This window comes from Schistocerca gregaria, chromosome 7 (genome assembly GCF_023897955.1).
Source record: "Schistocerca gregaria isolate iqSchGreg1 chromosome 7, iqSchGreg1.2, whole genome shotgun sequence".
In the NCBI taxonomy this organism is placed as follows: domain Eukaryota; kingdom Metazoa; phylum Arthropoda; class Insecta; order Orthoptera; family Acrididae; genus Schistocerca; species Schistocerca gregaria.
The window spans coordinates 529374666-529393579 of record NC_064926.1 but is presented as its reverse complement, the minus strand read 5'-3'; positions in this window follow the sequence as shown (position 1 = coordinate 529393579).

The window sequence follows — 18914 nt, the reverse complement described above, 5'->3', positions numbered from 1 at the left end:
ACTATCCTATGAAAAGAGAACAGGTGTATAGGTATTTCGGAATTAACATCAACGAAAAGCAAAATTTTGTTCACATGTGGAGACTGTCTGCCAGAGAGGCATTAAAATGCTAAATAAAACAGCAGTTATGGCAAAAGAGGTTTCCAGGTGCCACTAAGTGCAACAAGAACGTATGGCAACGCAGTCTTACTCGCTGCTGTGAGCTACGAATCGAGCGTTTGGGGTCACAGAGCCAGAAAGTTAAGGACAGCGCAGACTCTGCGACGAGCACGAGTGTATAGAGTAACACCGACTGAGACATTAGGCTTCCTTGCGCAAGACCCAGCAGAAGAAATGGAGGTGCACAATTTTGACTCAAAAGGCGCGAAAATGATAAGGTAAAATAGATCCTGGGCACAAGAGCCGTATTGAAAAAGGAAGAACGAATGTGTGTTGATAAAGAATGGCAATAAATCTGGAACATTGCAGAAACATGGAGGAGCACCTACCAGTTTCTTCCTAAGATAAAAGAAAGAACAAGGCCGATATATCTCCTTCGACCGAAGTAGCTATACACTACCTTTCGGGACAAGGTCTGTATCCCAGCTACTTACTAAAATTGCTACAGCGCGCCACAGACACTTGTGAATGTGGAACAATAAGTACCCCGGATCATATTGCTGGCAGTGTGTCGTTCGACAAGATGTTAGAGAGCAGGAGAGGAACGCATTTTGAATGTAACAGTCTCTAATATAATAAGGAATGAGGAAGTGTGGCAGGAGCTGAGCTCGTTCACAGCCAAGATGTAGGCTTGTGAATTGTAAGCCTAAATTGCTGAGAGACAACAAAGACGAGGACCTACATCATGATAACGAGACGCATCAGGGCAGAACTCACACCTACAAGAATTTTCACGAAGCAGTGAGGAGAAGAGCCTCGGGGAAAACCAGGAAGGACTTCCTGAGACCCTGACAGCCATCTCCCAGTCTCTACGCCTTGAGTGGTACAGGAGCACTGCTCATGTGAATCCTGAGTTGCGCATCAGAGCGCCGCGGCCAATCATCCGCACAAATGAGAGATCTAGCTTGGTTCTAATATCAAGTGAGTAGTGTAGTGTAGTGTTATGTAGCGTAGTGCTGTGTAGTATAGTGATGTAGTACTGTAGTCCTGAATTAAAAATTTACTAAATTTGTGATGTACCAATGCCGTACAGTGTAATAAACCAATAGTGTGTGCCTTCTGGATTCAGTATGTACGGTTATCTGTGGACCAGTTGGCCAAACGGTAGAATGCATACTATTTTAGTTATTAGCATGATTATTATTATTTTTTGTTTTCATTTAGTTAGTCTATGTATGTGTCCTGCCCCCTTTAAATAGCATAATGCTTAATTATTATTAACACATCTGAAACTATGTTAAAACATTATGTGCTTCTTTCATGCCGCTTCATGTGCGGAATTCGGTCTATTCTTTTAAGATGACAGACTAAAAGAAAATAGCAGATAAATAAATAGTGTTACTTCGGTGATTTATGTTATGTATTCCTGGTGTGCGTAGTTTCTTTTTTTGACCTGCTTTGGTAATATTGGTAATTACATCGAGCCATGGAAAACGACTGAAACGTTGTTCGTCGCAAGCGACCGCCTCTCTTCACAGACTCACGAAATCTGCACACTGGAAGGATACGTGCTCGGGTATCACCGTAGGAGCACAGCAGCCGCCGTCTGCTAGAAACCCTTTCATACATACGGTGCTGGTAAACTGGATAGATGAAAAGCCCTGACAGTGGGAAAGCGAATCATTCCTTGCCTCGGATCAAAATGCTTTTTTGTCACTCTCTCTTTAACACTGAGGAATAGGTAATACACCCTCCACCAGTCTCTGAGAGGCCACACTGCTGTTACCATACTTCGAGTTGTTTCTATCTTATATCGTGATGTCCTCAGACAAAGTGAACAAATATTGTATAGGATCTGTTGAATGGAACGAACAGTCTAATGAGTGCAAAAAATGGACTGAGAGTAAACTGCAGAAAGGCGAAAGTAAAGAGAAGCAGCATAAATGAGAAAAACGTGAAAACATTAAAAATGGAGATCACGAAGTAGATAAACTGAAGTACTTGATTTTTTAGAAGGGAAGGAAAATGCCAGGTAATGGTTGAAGCAAGGACACAGAAAGCAGACTAACGTGAGTAAAGTATGCATTTCTGGCTGGGAGGTGTCTCCTGCTATCAAATACATGCTGTAATTGGGGTTGGGTTGTCTGGGGAAGGAGACCAGACAGCGAGGTCATCGGTCTCATCGGATTAGGGAAGGTGGGGAAGGAAGCCGGCCGTGCCCTTTGAGAAAAACCATCCCGGCATTTTAGGAAAATCACGGAAAACCTAAATCAGGATGGCCGGACGCGGGATTGAACAGTCGTCCTCCCGAATGCGAGTCCAGTGTGTAACCACTGCGCCACCTCGCTCGGTACCTTAATTTGAACACGATATTTCTGGTAATGTACGTTTGGAACACAATGAATCATGAACACTGAGGAATCCGAATCAAAAGAGAATCGGAGCACTTGAGATGTGGAGCTTCAGAAGAACGTCGAAATTTGGTGAACTAACAAGGTAAGGAATGAGAAGTTTCTCTCCAGAGTCAGTGAGGAGAGGAACATGTGGAAAACACTGATAAAAAGCGTGGTCATGATGACAGGACATGTGTTAAGACATCAGGCAGTAACGTCCATGCTACTAGTGGGAGCTTTAGAGAGTAAGGACGATAGAGGATGGTGGAGAGGTTTCAAATGATACTCTGAGATGAAGATTCAGCGTGTACACAACTTTCCCACTAGAGCGCGCCACGCTAAGCACAACAGCACAGGCGCAGCGCTCGTCTGTCTTTGCACTACAAGATGGCGCTGCCTTAGAGACGGACCAAATTCTGCTTCCGCCGGTCCGCGTATTAATATGTAATGCAGCCAATGAGATTGCTGCTAACGTAGAACCATGTCTCCTCACGGATCACACTCGCGCAGTGATACCTGAATGCGCCAGGTATTATAACAAGCGTACAGGCCTCCGATTACTCAGTCTGCATTAGTCTGTACGAGTCTGCATTTTTCTGTACCAGTTTATCGTCAAGTTTCTGTCTGCGCCTAATAAGATTACCATATTCCTGTACATAGCTATGAAGATAAATAAATAGACATTTTGTCATGTATCAGAGATATGTGAGGATAAGATTAATGTACCAAGACCAAAGGCACTTCAGACTGTCAATTGTAAATAACATCCAGAATCAAGTTACGTTATGTTTATGCTTGTTATTATTTTAATAAACGTGTGTGAAAATTAATCAAGTCCTGTTTCAAGTTGGTCGCCATCAATCTGCTACTCTAAGTGTGCAAGTGGCATTTCTGATCTAAGGGCAGAAGATAAACACGCTACGATAGGACCACGAGACGTATTGCTGACGCTCGCCTGCTTCGTTAGAGTGACAAGTCAAATAATCTGATGGTGTGTGTACCGAAAGTCTTATAGTACGCACACCACAGCGGGTAGCGTCAATTCAGTCACAGGACCGACGATTCAAAAAAAAAAAAAAAAAAAAAAAAAAAAAAAAAAAAAAAAAAAAAAAGTGCTATAGCTCACTACCATCATGTGGGCAACTTTATTATGGTTATTTCTTAATATAAAACATTGCTTAATAAGGAGTGTCAGGGGTATATCGGTTCTACGTAAATAACCACGCTACACTCTGTGCAGTGAACACTAATGCATGCTCGGTTTTATGTCTAAGGAAGAGCCACGCTATGAGGGGAAGCGTCTTTCTTCCGAGCGGGGGCAGCTGTCGGGTGAAGGGAAGCGATTTTTGCGCGGCAGTTTATCCGCTTCGCCCCGGGCGCCGGGCCATTGCCTCGTCGATAGCGACCGTGTCCGTGGCAGTCCACGGCACGCCACGCGGCGCCGCTGGACCAGACGAGACGAGACGAGACGAGAAGAGACGCCGGCGTCCGCTGCAGGCCGGGTCAGGGCGTCGCCAAGGAGACCGAGACGTAGGCGCCCTTTCCTCTGCTCTGCTCACATAAGACGCGAAATCTGCATCAACAAATTGCTGCCTGCCGTACCCCAGGTTCTGGCCGACTTTGATGTTTAAATCGCATTTTCATGACGGCACTCGGGGCGCGCCCTGCCGGAGGGCCACTCCACCCACCCTCCCGCCTCACGCCTTCCCCTCGAGCTTTCCTCTTCCTCCCACCCCCACCCACGCCTGCGACTCGTGTAAGGTGTTGTTCTGTGAGAGGCGCGCCTGGCGCCACGGCATTAAAATGCATGAAGCCGCCTCTCGGCGGGCACCTCCCAGACAGACACTCACCGGGGGCGGCGCGTTGCTTTCTTCGCTGCGCCGGCGGTCGTCGGCCGGACACAGCAGAGTTAGCCCCCAACGTAGCAGGTAGCTCTTTCCGTAACGAGCGCGTCCACACCGTGGTAGGCAGACACACTCACACTCACGCACAAAGCAAGTCTCTTGCGAAGCGGCAGTCAAAAGGAAACGAGGCAGATGGAAAACGTATGTAAACTATTATTTCAAAAGCAGTCGCCATAGCTGTTAATATATTTGTGTCATTGTGTGACAAGACGATCAATGACTTCGTGCAAAATTTTTCGGTTGCCTACGGAACCACAGTTGTCTCCAGGCAAGAACTCTTTGTTCGAGGCAAATCGATGGCCACGAATTCCTTCTTCAGTCGGAACAACATAAGCAACAAGGGGGCCCGTCCACTTTTAGCCTAGACTCTTTCGATCACCCTGCATAAGTTTCGCTGGGAATCCCTTGCACATCCTCCATACAGTACTCCCCTCCTCCTCCCCCCCCCCCCCCAAGGCCTCACGATTTCCATACTTTTGATGCCCTAAAAAAATACATTCGTAGCATTCGATTTGTTTCGCACAGAGGTGCACGACTGAGTCAAGGTTACGACAACCGGCAACATTATTCCATGAAGACATTAAATACGGTGGCTCGTTATTTTCAGGTTACTATTCCCTGCTGTACGCCTGCCGCAGTGGCCGAGCGGTTCTAGGCGCTTCAGTGTGGAACCGCGCGAACGCTACGGTCGCAGGTTCGAATCCTGCCTCGCGCATGGATGTGTGTGATGTCCTTAGGTTATTCAGGTTTAAGTAGGGGACTGATGACCTCAGATGTTAAGTCCCATAGTGCTCAGACCCATTTCAACCTTGCTGTACGGGGTGCGATTTTTGATATTTTGTCTAAATCAGCAAGGTAAAAGAGAGGACACTGTTTCCACCACATCAAGTGGATTTAGTACTCACATACACTCACTGAGCCGTGAACACTTCCCAGTGTATGAATGGGGAATAATTGAAAATGATTATTACTGTTATCGGTGCCATGCGTGCAATGGTCGTGCCAGACGCGCGATATTGCATTTTATCCTATCGTTAATGGAGCGAGACCTGCACGACCTTATAGAAACCGTGCATTATTCTGTGACACTAGGGGTGATTACACGTAATGAAAGGGAAAATGTAAGAGTAAAGGACACATTTATCAAACAGTTGAAAATTGAACAATAATACAACCAAATGGCAGCCTGCCCCAACGTACGTTCACAACAAGCCACGATAGCAGGAGAAAAGGAATTTTACTAACGATCGCCGTATTATCAAATGAGGTCCAATTTACTAAAGGAAGGGGTTGCAGGCATGCAACGACCACCAACATGAAACAGCCAAAGACTAAGAAGGATGCTACTGTGCGTGAATCGCTAGGTAGCCTCCCGTACTAAAGGAATAAAACCCGCAAGACGTGAAACTATTCAAAATGACCTACAAGGTTCCGTCTGGGCCGCAGGGCGCGAATCTACTCTGCACGTCGGCACTCATGCTTACCGAACTTCATCTCGTGGAAGCAGCACCTCCGGTCTCCGGCACGGTCACACTAGAGCTGCCCTGACGCTCCCTTTGTCCACTATCCACCCGCCGAGGGCGGTTGGGGCCTAACCGCGAAAAACAGGCGCGCACCTGAACTGGCCATTGATAGGGCGGGAATTGCACAGGAAGGCGTCCTCGCGACGTTAAAATCGAGCAGAAATAGCAAGGTTGGTGAGGCAGATTGGGAAACTGAGACCAGGAGAAACTTTGGCCACTACTGAACTTTCAAACGACACGTGCTACCGTGGCGATGGGAAAAAGGATGGGAAACGGGAGACATCATGGCTGCTAGGACGACTACTGCCCTCGCCCATAAATAAACAAAATTCCTGGCGCCAAGCTCATCTCACAGATCAGTGTGAGACTAGCTGCACAACTCGTCAAATCAGGCAACCCATAGAAATTATTAATATTTCCTGAATTATTACAGGGTGTTTCAAAAATGACCGGTATATCTGAAACGGCAATACAAACTAAACGAGCAGCGATAGAAATACACCGTTTGTTGCAATCTGCTTGGGACAACAGTACATTTTCAGGCAGGAAAATGTACTGTTGTCCCAAGCATATTGCAACAAACGGTGTATTTCTATCGCTGCTCGTTTAGTTTTTATTGCCGTTTCAAATATACCGGTCATTTTTGAAACACCCTGTTTTTTACCGAGTACCAGACTGCTGGGATTAGAAATATGAAATGGTGAATGAAGTGCACGTGTTTCAACATTGACCTCTTATCTCACTGGTGATTAAATGTACAGGGATCTTTCAATAAGTAATGAACCACATTTTTTTCTCAGAAAATATTTATTGTTGTTCTTGTTGTTGTTGTGGTCTTCAGTCCTGAAACCGGTCTGATGCAGCTCTCCATGCTACTCTATCCTGTGCAAGCTTCTTCATCTCCCAGTACCTACTGCAACCTACGTCCTTCTGAATCTGCTTAGTGTAGTCATCTCTTGGTCACCCTCTACGATTTTTACCCTCCACACTGCCCTCCAATACTAAATTGGTGATCCCTTGATGCCTCAGAACATGTCCTACCAACCGACCCCTTCTTCTGGTAAAGTTGTGCCACAAACTTCTCTTCTGCCCAATCCTATTCAATACTTCCTCAATAGTTACATGATCTACCCACCTAACCTTCAGCATTCTTCTGTAGCACCACATTTCGAAAACTTCTATTCTCTTCTTGCCCAAACTATGTATCGTCCATGATTCAATTCCATACATGGCTACACTCCATACAAATACTTTCAGAAATGACTTCCTGACACTTAAATCTATACTCGATGTTAACAAACTACTCTTCTTCAGAAACGCTTTTCTTGCCATTGCCAGTCTACATTTTATATCTTCTCTACTTCGACCATCATCAGTTATTTTGCTCCCCAAATAGCAAAACTCCTTTACTACTTTAAGTGTCTCACTTCCTAATCTAATTCCCTCATCATCACCCGACTTAATTCTACTACATTCCATTATCTTCGTTTTGCTTTTGTTGATGGTCATCTTATATCCTCCTTTCAACACACTATCCATTCCGTTCAACTGCTCTTCCAAATCCTTTGCTGTCTCTGACAGAATTACAATGTCATCGGCGAACCTCAAAGTTTTTATTTCTTCTCCATGGATTTTAATACCTACTCCGAATTTTTCTTTTGTTTCCTTTACTGCTTGCTCAATATACAGATTGAATAACATCGGGGATAGGCTACAACCCTGTCTTACTTCCTTCCCCACCACTGCTTCCCTTTCATGTCCCTCGACTCTTATAACTGCCAACTTGTTTCTGTACAAATTGTAAATAGTCTTTCGCTCCCTGTATTTTACCCCTGCCACCTTCAGAATTTGAAAGAGAGTATTCCAGTCAACATTGTCAAAAGCTTTCTCTAAGTCTACAAATGCTAGAAACGTAGGTTTGCCTTTTCTTAATGTAGCTCCTAAGATAAGCCGTAGGGTCAGTATTGCCTCACGTGTTCCAACATTTCTACGGAATCCAAACTGATCTTCCCCGAGGTTTATTGCTAAGAGTCAGAATTTGGTGACAATGTACATCAACATGTGTTGCCCATGCTCTAGTTTTTTACGTGGTTTCCATCATGTTCTATTGCTGTACGCCAACGTTGTGGAATAGCATGTATTACATGCTGGTAAAAGCTCCTGTCCTATAGGTGTAGCCATGTTTTCACTACGTGAATGACACTCTCGTCAACTTCAAAGTGTGTGACAGAAACGCCTCTCTTTCGATCTCAAAACTCTCCAACAATTCAGATGAAATGGCATTTCTTTGAATCTCGTGATCTTCTGTGAGCATTCGTGGAACGCATCGAGAGCACCTCTTTGAATATCCGAGAGTCGCTATCATTGAAGACGCAATGAAGACGAACCTCCAATGCTGACCGACAACTTTAGAGCCAATTGTCGAGTGTTGACTCGCCGGTCAGCACGAAAATGGCATCCGCATCATTCAGCATGTCTGGAGCAGTGGCTGTGACAGGACGTCCCTAGCATGGCTGATCCTGGAACTCTGTTTGTGCATTTCTTGCGGCTGTAACTTTCTTTATCCATTGCCCTTGTGTCCTCCTATGAACTGCAGCAACGTCATACCATGCACACAAACGTAAATGGTTGTCCACCACGGTTTCCTTATCTACACATGAGAATTCAATAACAGCATGCTACTTGTAACGTGAGTCGTATGTAGACGCCATTTTGACGCTGTACTACCACTCTGCCATCTGCCAGAACGGTCCGAAACTTCACCGGTGCACAGAATAAACATCAAATGTGAAGGACCAACAACGACGTTTGTCTGTGTATGTTAACGGCTTTTTTATAAGGTGTTGGTCATTATATACTGAACGACGATCGTATTAGCAGTTATGCTGACTACTTCTGAAATAATAAAAGATTGCTTCTTTTACTTCAATCTGTCTCGATTTCATTTGACTGCCCTAATATTTTGAAACCTGTTTCATTTCAACATGTGTCTTCATGTTCTCACTGCTGGAATACAGTTGGGGAAAGACTTTATATTCTGCTGATACTTTGACTATACTCCTAAACCGTTCAGCCGTATCCTGAAAAAAACCCGTAGAGACACGGTAAGCATCCCCACCCACCCCACGTAAGGCAAGCCAACTGCGTTTGCGCACACGGAAGCTCTTAGTGCACAGACCACACCACCTACGGCAGATATATGCAGGGTGGTCAGAAACAGTCAGAAAGGGTTATAAGGAAGTTGCAGGTGCTGAGGGGTATTTATTAAGAAACAAATGAGTTACGCTGTGTCTTTCCCGTGTTAATTACCGCTGAAGTTAGCCAACTAGGTCGTTGTGGCCAATGGGAAATACACGGAGAGAAAGTCAGCGTTTTTAGAACATTACAGTCTTCGTCAATATATTACGCAAACCTTCAGTGCCGCTCTCAGGCGGTATTATTGTGCAGTAGTATTTCTCAATAAATTTTTAACACCTAAGAGCCTCTTAATGTTGAATCTGTCATTTCTGAAAGTGAACTAACGAATCAGACTGACAATACGTACAATATGTACCCATTTCGTAGATTATACACTACATACGGTATCAAATAGCTGTACCTCATAAAGTATGGGGAATACGACTTGTTTGTATAACGTTATGGACTTTAATTGACCTCTTGCTCCATAATGTCAGAGGAAGCGGCCTTTCACTCCGAATGTGAGGGCATTTAAGCGTTATATGTACTTTCTACTTAGCACAGAATTTGAATTAGGGACCAACAAAACACAAACCAAACTGATGGAATAGTAGCAATGACAACAGCGATTAATTCATATACTGAATTTGATGATAATAACAGAGAAAGCTGTCCAGTGGCGTTTGCTGATATTATAATTTGGCAGGTAATTGAAGGACAAGGGACTGGAATTACACGTGTAAGTGGGTGCTGGAATAAGGGCCATATAGCAAGTGCTCAGAAAGAATTGTAATAATGAAATTAGTGGAAGGATAACGAAATGAAAATGTGTTACTTACGTATGACAAAATGGTAAATGCTGGAGTGGATCCCTGGAGACACCACTGTCGAGTCTTTCCACATACTTCCCCAATCCGAGTACGTGCTCCAGCGCTAATGGCCACGTCATCGACGGACCATTGAACCATAACTTTCTGTGTAACTAGAAAAGTTATTTTACAAATGAGTCAAAAGTAGAAACGTAGGTCAATAACCCTTCAACGTGAAATGAGAGATGACCTTCTTCAGTTCATAATGTCTAAGTTGCACAAGCGGAATCTTTGCTCTATAGTAGTGGTAGCATTAGCGTCAGCCCACATCATCGACTATTAGATTCGATGAGATAGCTATTTAGCCTGATTGGGAAATCCAATTATATATCAACTTATTCATTGTCACAGTTTAATAAAACATGGCTGCGGCAGAATAAATTCATCTCTCAGTGTTTAATCCATACTGACTGCACTTTCTCCTTTATTGACTGACTGCACCAAATATCCACAGACTTCAACAGTAGGATATGCATTTTTTGTCTCGAAGGAGAAATATTCCCTGCCATTTCGTCTGCCCTGTTTCCTGTATTCACCGGGGGTGGGAAAGTAAAACAAACATCCACATTCACGGAGTTACATGAGAATTAACGAATAGGTATTAAATCTTAGTATGGGGTCCAGCTAATGTAGAACTAGTTTAAAACGACGAGATAGACTAGTTGGTCAAGGACGTAGACAGATCAAGGGAGGGGGCAGGGGTCTAGGGGACGGACCCCCCTGTTATCTAAATGAAATTACACACGACCTCGTGGCCAAGTAGCGAAACTGAAAGATAATTTTGTTTTCAGTTATATGACGAAAAAGGGATAAGCACTGTCGATTTTCAAGAAGTTCGTCGACAATTTACGGTCAGTATATCGACAGCACTATGACCTCCTGCGTATCCTTACTTTAGCCAAAACTGACCACTGTACTTCTGTTCTTAGTTGCAATTGAATTTAATGTGTGTACACCAGTTTATTGCTTTTGTTCTGTGTACTGCAGTAACAGCCTTCAGTTGTGGATAAATATGTAACAAGAAAGAAGAGGAAAATCAATTTTGATTCGTCCACGAGTGTAAATGTCAGTTAAAAATATCTACGTGCGACTACAATAGCTTACTTAGCTGTTACTTATTCTAGTTAGCTCAGGAGTCGTTATTTGATATTCGTAGAACTTTGAGGTTGCAATATTTCGGTATATGAGAAGACAGCGGAGCGGTGAACATAACTGCTATTAATATTACATTAAAATTATTGCATTAAAATACACGTGTAATTGCCAGTGCGACCGAATAATCAAGTTAACCAACAAGTTACTCATACGAAACGACGGAGAGGAGTTTATGGAGAAATGAAGGGCTATGTGATAACAACATATTCTGTAGGTCGTTAGTTCCTAAAGGATTTTTCTGCATGTCGCTTGAATTCGCACGAGCCGACTGCGTTATGCCGCCCCCTCACTCCCCACTCCCCACGTCCCACACCATATTCGTCCATAATCTGTTTACTCTCTTGTAACATTATAGTAACTGAATCGTCTCACGATGTTCTAAGATTACCTCCAAACTGTTATGTTTTTAAGATTTTAGAGTTTAAACTGGTTTGCTCAAGATTTCGACTACAAGCGTTGCTCAGCGATATTTACATTGGAAGGAAGCTGGCTATCGTCATTCTTTACTTTTCATCTGTGCATAAATACGGCTCACTTGCGGAGCGGCGATAGTTCATGTATTGAAATTTTACTGCAAGAAAGTGGTTCTACAGTGAAATGCCTTATTCGTAACATCCTTGGAAAAATGAGTTCAACCATAGTAACTGACAACTCTAACCTATTTGTAAACAAATATGATACAAGCGATAACATATATCGCACATCGCAGAGAAATTTTTGAACACCGACGACTGTATAACGTATTCGTGACGTGCTTACGGTACATATCTAGTTGAAAAAAAAGTGTAGGATCAATGTTAATATCAGAAAACCGCAATTCATAGTTTTTGTGTATTCCGTTTTGTTTTATAAATAAATTTGCTTGGTTCACTTTAAAGTGGACTGTTGAAACAATAAATTAAATAGAATTTCTTCATCACTTAAGTAAAGTGAAGAATTTTAATGAAATGATACTTCATTGGCGGTTGAATTAAGAATGCTGAGATGCTTCGATGTGCTGAAGGAATTCTGGCTTGGTTTCAATAAGTCGGAAACTTAAATAAATTTTGGTAGAAAAATACAGCAACTCTCAGAAGAGGTTTGAACCATTTAACATTATAAATTATTCAGTCCAACGTTAAGATTTTTCTTCTCTGCGATAGTGTATCTCATATAAGAATAGTAAGCTGTGGTTTCTTAGCAAAGAGACAATGCATTGTATTAGAATTTGAATTCGTTTGGCAGTAAAGTGAGGTTATCATGTTGCCAAATATATACATATTTAATTGTGAATCTGGGTGCTTCTCATATAATCATATTACACTAATTTAAGAAAAGTTTTTCTTTCTTAATTTCGTAGCCCAAATACTGTTTGTACGAAGGCCTCCGAAAGCAAATCGTGTACACAAAAGTAAACAATCAGTCATATATTTTCAATATAAATAAAAAGATAAGCTATCTTAAGGTCCTCATTAACAAACTGGGCATCCACATCCTTGAGCTTGGGAAGGTGAACAGTGTTTTTGGTGCTGAAATGATCATCCATCTATCTTCCTCCGATTTCAAATTACTGTTACACATACTGACCAAGGAAGGGAATTGGCCTCATTCAATTCTGCTTTAAGGATGAGCACTACGCTGTGTCCCAATCATCTATTGGTATGTCCTCCTGATTTCTAAAATTTCAGGAGAGCAGGAATTTGATAACTATCTTGGTACAAACGCAACGCAGTTATCTTTCAGCTGCTTCTCAGTTGCATCAGGTAGACATAAAAGGTTCTGGCGTATAGTTGAAAGAAGATGTGAACCATACACTTTTCTCCTGCAGTTTTTTCGATACACAGGAAAACTTTTTACAGCGAAACCCCGTCAATCCGATAGTTATCCCCCCATGAAGGATTCCTGTTTTATTGTGTCATGAGGACACTGAAATATAAGAATACTTTGTTTGAAATGTCCTTAGAACCAGCAATGCTGTCATCCAGTCCCTTGCTGAATTATTAACACGCGTACAAACACTATCAGTCCCTACTTCTCACATATTGTCCATATACTATGATCAACAGAAACATATGCAGAGAAATGTAACTTACAAGTTATTTAATTTGATGATCTAGTGTCAATTACAATTTTATAACATAAGAATACAATAACAAAGGTACAAAATGCATCATTAAAGAACATGACAGTACAGATAACATTTGTAGAAATAGGGGCTTTACAAAAGAAAAGAAATAAACATTTACATGTGTGGTACAGGAATTGTGACATATGTAAATACAAAAAATATTGAGAATAGTTTTCAAATCATTAATTTCACACATGAGCATTAAAACAGAACAGAATAAATAATTTCTAAACATCTTTACAAAGAAAATAACATAGTATTTGAAAAATTCTACAGCATAAATCTTATTAGCTAAACATATAAAGACAGGAAAAAGACAAATACAGAAAGGTGCATAAATACACAGCAGAATAACACAGGAGAAAAGGACAGGGTTTGTTGTCAGTGTAACATTTGGTACTGCAGCCCAACCGAAAACTTCATTCTATAGATCTCTCGTCTTATTTCAACATTTGTTTCCACCAAAAAAATTCTATCCAAGCATGCTTATTGTATTTATATGTTCACATATTTCTGACCTCATTATTTATTTTCCATTATCTTACTACATCATTTATTTCCAAGAAAATCCTACCTATACCAGCTTTTTGTACTTTTTTCATGTTACTTCTCATTGCATTTCTTCCAATGCATCGCAACTCACTCTCTTATATAGTCTACTCCCTCTTAAGCTAACTTTAATCTACTGAGCTCAGATGCTAAACTAAGGGATGTACCATGCAGCAGCGCAAAACAATTAACACGAAGAGCAATGTTAAAAAATAGTTATTGGCAAAGCAAGCAGCATAAAATAGCAAAGCAAATGCAATATTACAACTAATATAAGGCAGTGTGCAGCAAACAAGAAAAATAAATCAGTAGTAAAACTATCTAAACAGAGTAATACAAAGTGAAATTTAGTAGCACTATGCCTGGCAAACAGCAGAAGCAAAAGCATAACTTATATCTAAACATGACAAAGCTCAAGCAGAAAAAATAGTACACTAAAGACAACAATGCAGGTAAGGAAAATGTCTGTTCTCAATATCTATGTCATTAAAGTGGTGTACCAAAAAAATATATTCTATGACATAAATCACCAATTACTTGAAAAGGAAATTATGTATGCAGTTCCTGTGAAGGGAAATGTCTCTTTGTGCTCCTTCATTTTTTTGGAAGTATATCACAAAATTATTATTTAGTGTATCTGTAGACAGAGAATATCTATATTAGTACATCTATAAAATTTTATTTTAACCAATGCTGCAGTGCAGCTAGAAACTAGATATTAAACAAAGTAGGCAAAGCAAGGCGTGAATCGTCATTCACTAGCCATATGGCATTTCATAATCCAGTAAACAGTCTATCAACTATCAAGACAATAGACACGAAATGTTTATCATCATTTCTTTTCAGTACATATCATAAATTAAGAGCTCAACAGTGTAATCATATGTTTTCAAGTTTGAGCGTGTCGTATTTGTGATGCTTTCTACAAAGGAATGTCAGTAGCGAGGATAATGGCCTCTTTTTTTTTACCTAATGGTTTTCTTTTGTCAGACGACTACCTCTCAGCTGGGCGCCCAAAATGCATTACGTCAAGGTCAATTACCTTTCTTATTGAAATATTTACGACAGCAGTTTCCGCTACAGTGGCAGTCTCATAAAAATATTTCTCAGGTCAAGAATTTGCGTTATAAAATCTGTAGAAACAAAGTTATCTATGGACCAGTTGGCCAAACGGTAGAGTGCAGACTATTTTAGTTATTAGTATCATTACTATTATTTTTTGTTTTCATTTAGTTATTCTATGTATGTGTCCTGCCCCCTTTAAATAGCATAATGCTTAATTATTATTAACACATCTGAAACTATGTTAAAACATTATGTGCTTCTTTCATGCCGCTTCATGTGCGGAATTCGGTCTATTCTTTTAAGGTGACAGACTAAAAGAAAATAGCAGATAAATAAATAGCGTTACTTCGGTGATTTATGTTATGTATTCCTGGTGTCCGTAGTTTCTTTTTTTGACCTGCTTTGGTATTACTGATAATTACATCGAGCCATGGAAAACGACTGAAATGATGTTCGTCGCAAGCGACCGCCTCTCTTCACAGACTCACGAAATCTGCACACTGGAAGGATAAGTGCTCAGGTATCTCCGTAGGAGCACAGCAGCCACCGTCTGCTAGACTCCCTTTCATACATCCGGTGCTGGTAAACTGGATAGATAAAAAGCCCTGACAGTGGGAAAGCGAATCATTCCTTGCCTCAGATCAAAATGCTTTTTTGTCACTCTCTCTTTAACACTGGGGAATAGGTAATACACCCTCCACCAGTCTCTGAGAGGCCACACTGCTGTTACCATACTTCGAGTTGTTTGTATCTTATATCGTGATGTCCTCAGACAAAGTGAACAAATATTGTATATGATCTGTTGAATGGAACGAACAGTCTAATGAGTGCAGAAAATGGACTGAGAGTAAACTGCAGAAAGGCGAAAGTAATGAGAAGAAGCATAAATGAGAAAAACGTGAAAACATTAAAACTGGTGATCACGAAGTAGATGAACTGAAGTACTTAATTTTTTAGCTGGGAAGGAAAATAGCAGGTAATGGTTGAAGTCAGGACACAGAAAGCAGACTAACGAGAGTAAAGTATGCATTCCTATCTGGAAGGTGTCTCCTGCTATCAAATAGACGACTACCTCTCAGCTGGGCTCCCAAAATGCATTACGTCAAGGTCACTTACCTTTCTTACTGAAATATTTACGACATCAGTTTCCTCTACAGTGGCAGTCTCATATAAAAATATTTCACAGGTCAAGAATTTGCGTTATAAAATCTGTAGAAACAAAGTCCCACTGATATAACAGTGTCCAAAAAAATTTCGTCGGCATTGTAATACATTCAAGCATTTACATACATTTCATAACTATTCAAGTACGATTCTTGGTTTCCAACAACCTTTTTCACAAAACAGAGTCCTTAACCACTACTCATTATTCCTTACCTTATTACACATATACATATTCGTCGACACTACTTCAATATTTAATCATAACAAATACATAGCATTATCAAATAACTCATATAGCATCAGCTTAAACGTACCTCAGCAGCATAATACACATCGTCGTCGTAATTATAACATCATAACACCACAGTCAAATCTCAAAAACGTCGTAGCTTTCTGCAATAATTTCAAAACCTAAAGAAAATTGTCTGCTCATTTCGATAGTGTTATCTACCTCAAACATACTTTAAAAATCATGGTCTGATACCAAATATATCATACAAAGCTCTCATAGTAGCACAATGGTTCGGAAAAAAATATGAACATTTTACAAAGTACAGACCAAATACAATTTCATATGTGTGAAGTTATCCAACTGTGTAATTACGTAAAAATCTGTCACTGATGTAGTAAAATAAATATTTCTCTGTCTCAGTTAAATGATCAGATAGCTGTGTAATTCTGTCTTACAGAAATATGGTACCCATGTGAAAAGTTGTATAAGCAAATACCATATTAGCTAGGGCTCCTGCTGATTGCCACACACGTGGTACACATAGTAAGTGTGCACCCCCCTGAGGATTAATGTAATTATACCATCAAGTGTTATAAATTACAGCAATGGAATGAAATGTATCACGGAAAACCTTTGTATCTTTGTAATTCAATGATCTTTAAAAATAAATATTTTAAGTACAAAATTAATCGCTCAAATATGTGTACTGCAGTGCTAAACTGTGCCTCTTGTTGTAACATAATCTCTGTCATTACTTGAGGGTAAAAAATGTGCCAAGTGTCGTAATTATCGTTGTCCATAAGCAGAGTTCTGTGGAAATCAATGTACTCACCTCGTAATAAACAAAATCGAAATGCTTTGCGTATAGATATCGTAGTTATTACGTACAGTACCCTATCAAGAAAGTACTATACTGTTACATATTGTCGTGCTACGAAAAAGGCTGTCTCATTGTAGTTATACCACAAAAGTTGAAACGTTCCCTTAAAACAATTATACATGACTGTGCTTAAACTGAAACACAATATTTTTGGCGCAACGCAATCTGACTTCCAAAAATCCCTACGAAAGAATGGCCCTGACTAACATTAACCTATACGTTTCACAAATCACTTACCTCACAAAAACCTTCGTTACTCAAGCTACTGCAATACAGCGGGCGCCACTACTGCCAGCTAAATAAAAGATTCAAACAACTGAAGGCACTAACTACTGATAGGCATAGTTAACAAATGAAAGATTTTAATACAGAACAAACAATGTATTTACCTTAATAGTCATAATACACTCCTGGAAATTGAAATAAGAACACCGTGAATTCATTGTCCCAGGAAGGGGAAACTTTATTGACACATTCCTGGGGTCAGATACATCACATGATCACACTGACAGAACCACAGGCACATAGGCAACAGAGCATGCTCAATGTCGGCACTAGTACAGTACCTTTCGCAGCAATGCAGGCTGCTATTCTCCCATGGAGACGATCGTAGAGATGCTGGATGTAGTCCTGTGGAACGGCTTGCCATGCCTTTTCCACCTGGAGCCTCAGTTGGACCAGCGTTCGTGCTGGACGTGCAGACCACGTGAGACGACGCTTCATCCAGTCCCAAACATGCTCAATGGGGGACAGATCCGGAGATCTTGCTGGACAGGGTAGTTGACTTACACCTTCTAGAGCACGTTGGGTGGCACGGGATACATGCGGACGTGCACTGTCCTGTTGGAACAGCAAGTTCCCTTGACGGTCTAGGAATGGTAGAACGATGGGTTCGATGACGGTTTGGATGTACCGTGCACTATTCAGTGTCCCCTCGACGATCACCAGAGGTGTACGGCCAGTGTAGGAGATCGCTCCCCACACCATGATGCCGGGTGTTGGCCCTTTGTGCCTCGGTCGTATGCAGTCCTGATTGTGGCGCTCACCTGCACGGCGCCAAACACGCATACGACCATCATTGGCACCAAGGCAGAAGCGACTCTCATCGCTGAAGACGACACGTCTCCATTCGTCCCTCCATTCACGCCCGTCGCGTCACCACTGGAGGCGGGCTGCACAATGTTGGGGCGTGAGCGGAAGACGGCCTAACTGTGTGCGGGACCGTAGCCCAGCTTCATGGAGACGGTTGCGAATGGTCCTCACCGATACCCCAGGAGCAACAGTGTCCCTAATTTGTGGGAAGTGGCGGTGCGGTCCCCTACGGCACTGAGTTGGATCCTACGGTCTTGGCGTGCAGCCGTGCGTCGCTGCGGTGCGGTACCAGGTCGACGGGCACGTGCACCTTCCGCCGACCACTGGCGACAACATCGATGTACTGTGGAGACCCCACGCCCCACGTGTTGAGCAAGTCGGCGGTACGTCCACCCGGCCTCCAGCATGCCCACCATACGCCCTCGCTCAAAGTCCGTCAACTGCACATAACGGTTCACGTCCACGCTGTCGCGGCATGCTACCTGTGTTAAAGACTGCGATGGAGCTCCGTATGCCACGGCAAACTGGCTGACACTGACGGCGGCGGTGCACAAATGCTGCGCAGCTAGCGCCATTCGACGGCCAACACCGCGGTTCCTGGTGTGTCCGCTGTGCCGTGAGTGTGATCATTGCTTGTACAGCCCTCTCGCAGTGTCCGGAGCAAGTATGGCGGGTCTGACACACCGGTGTCAATGTGTTCTTTTT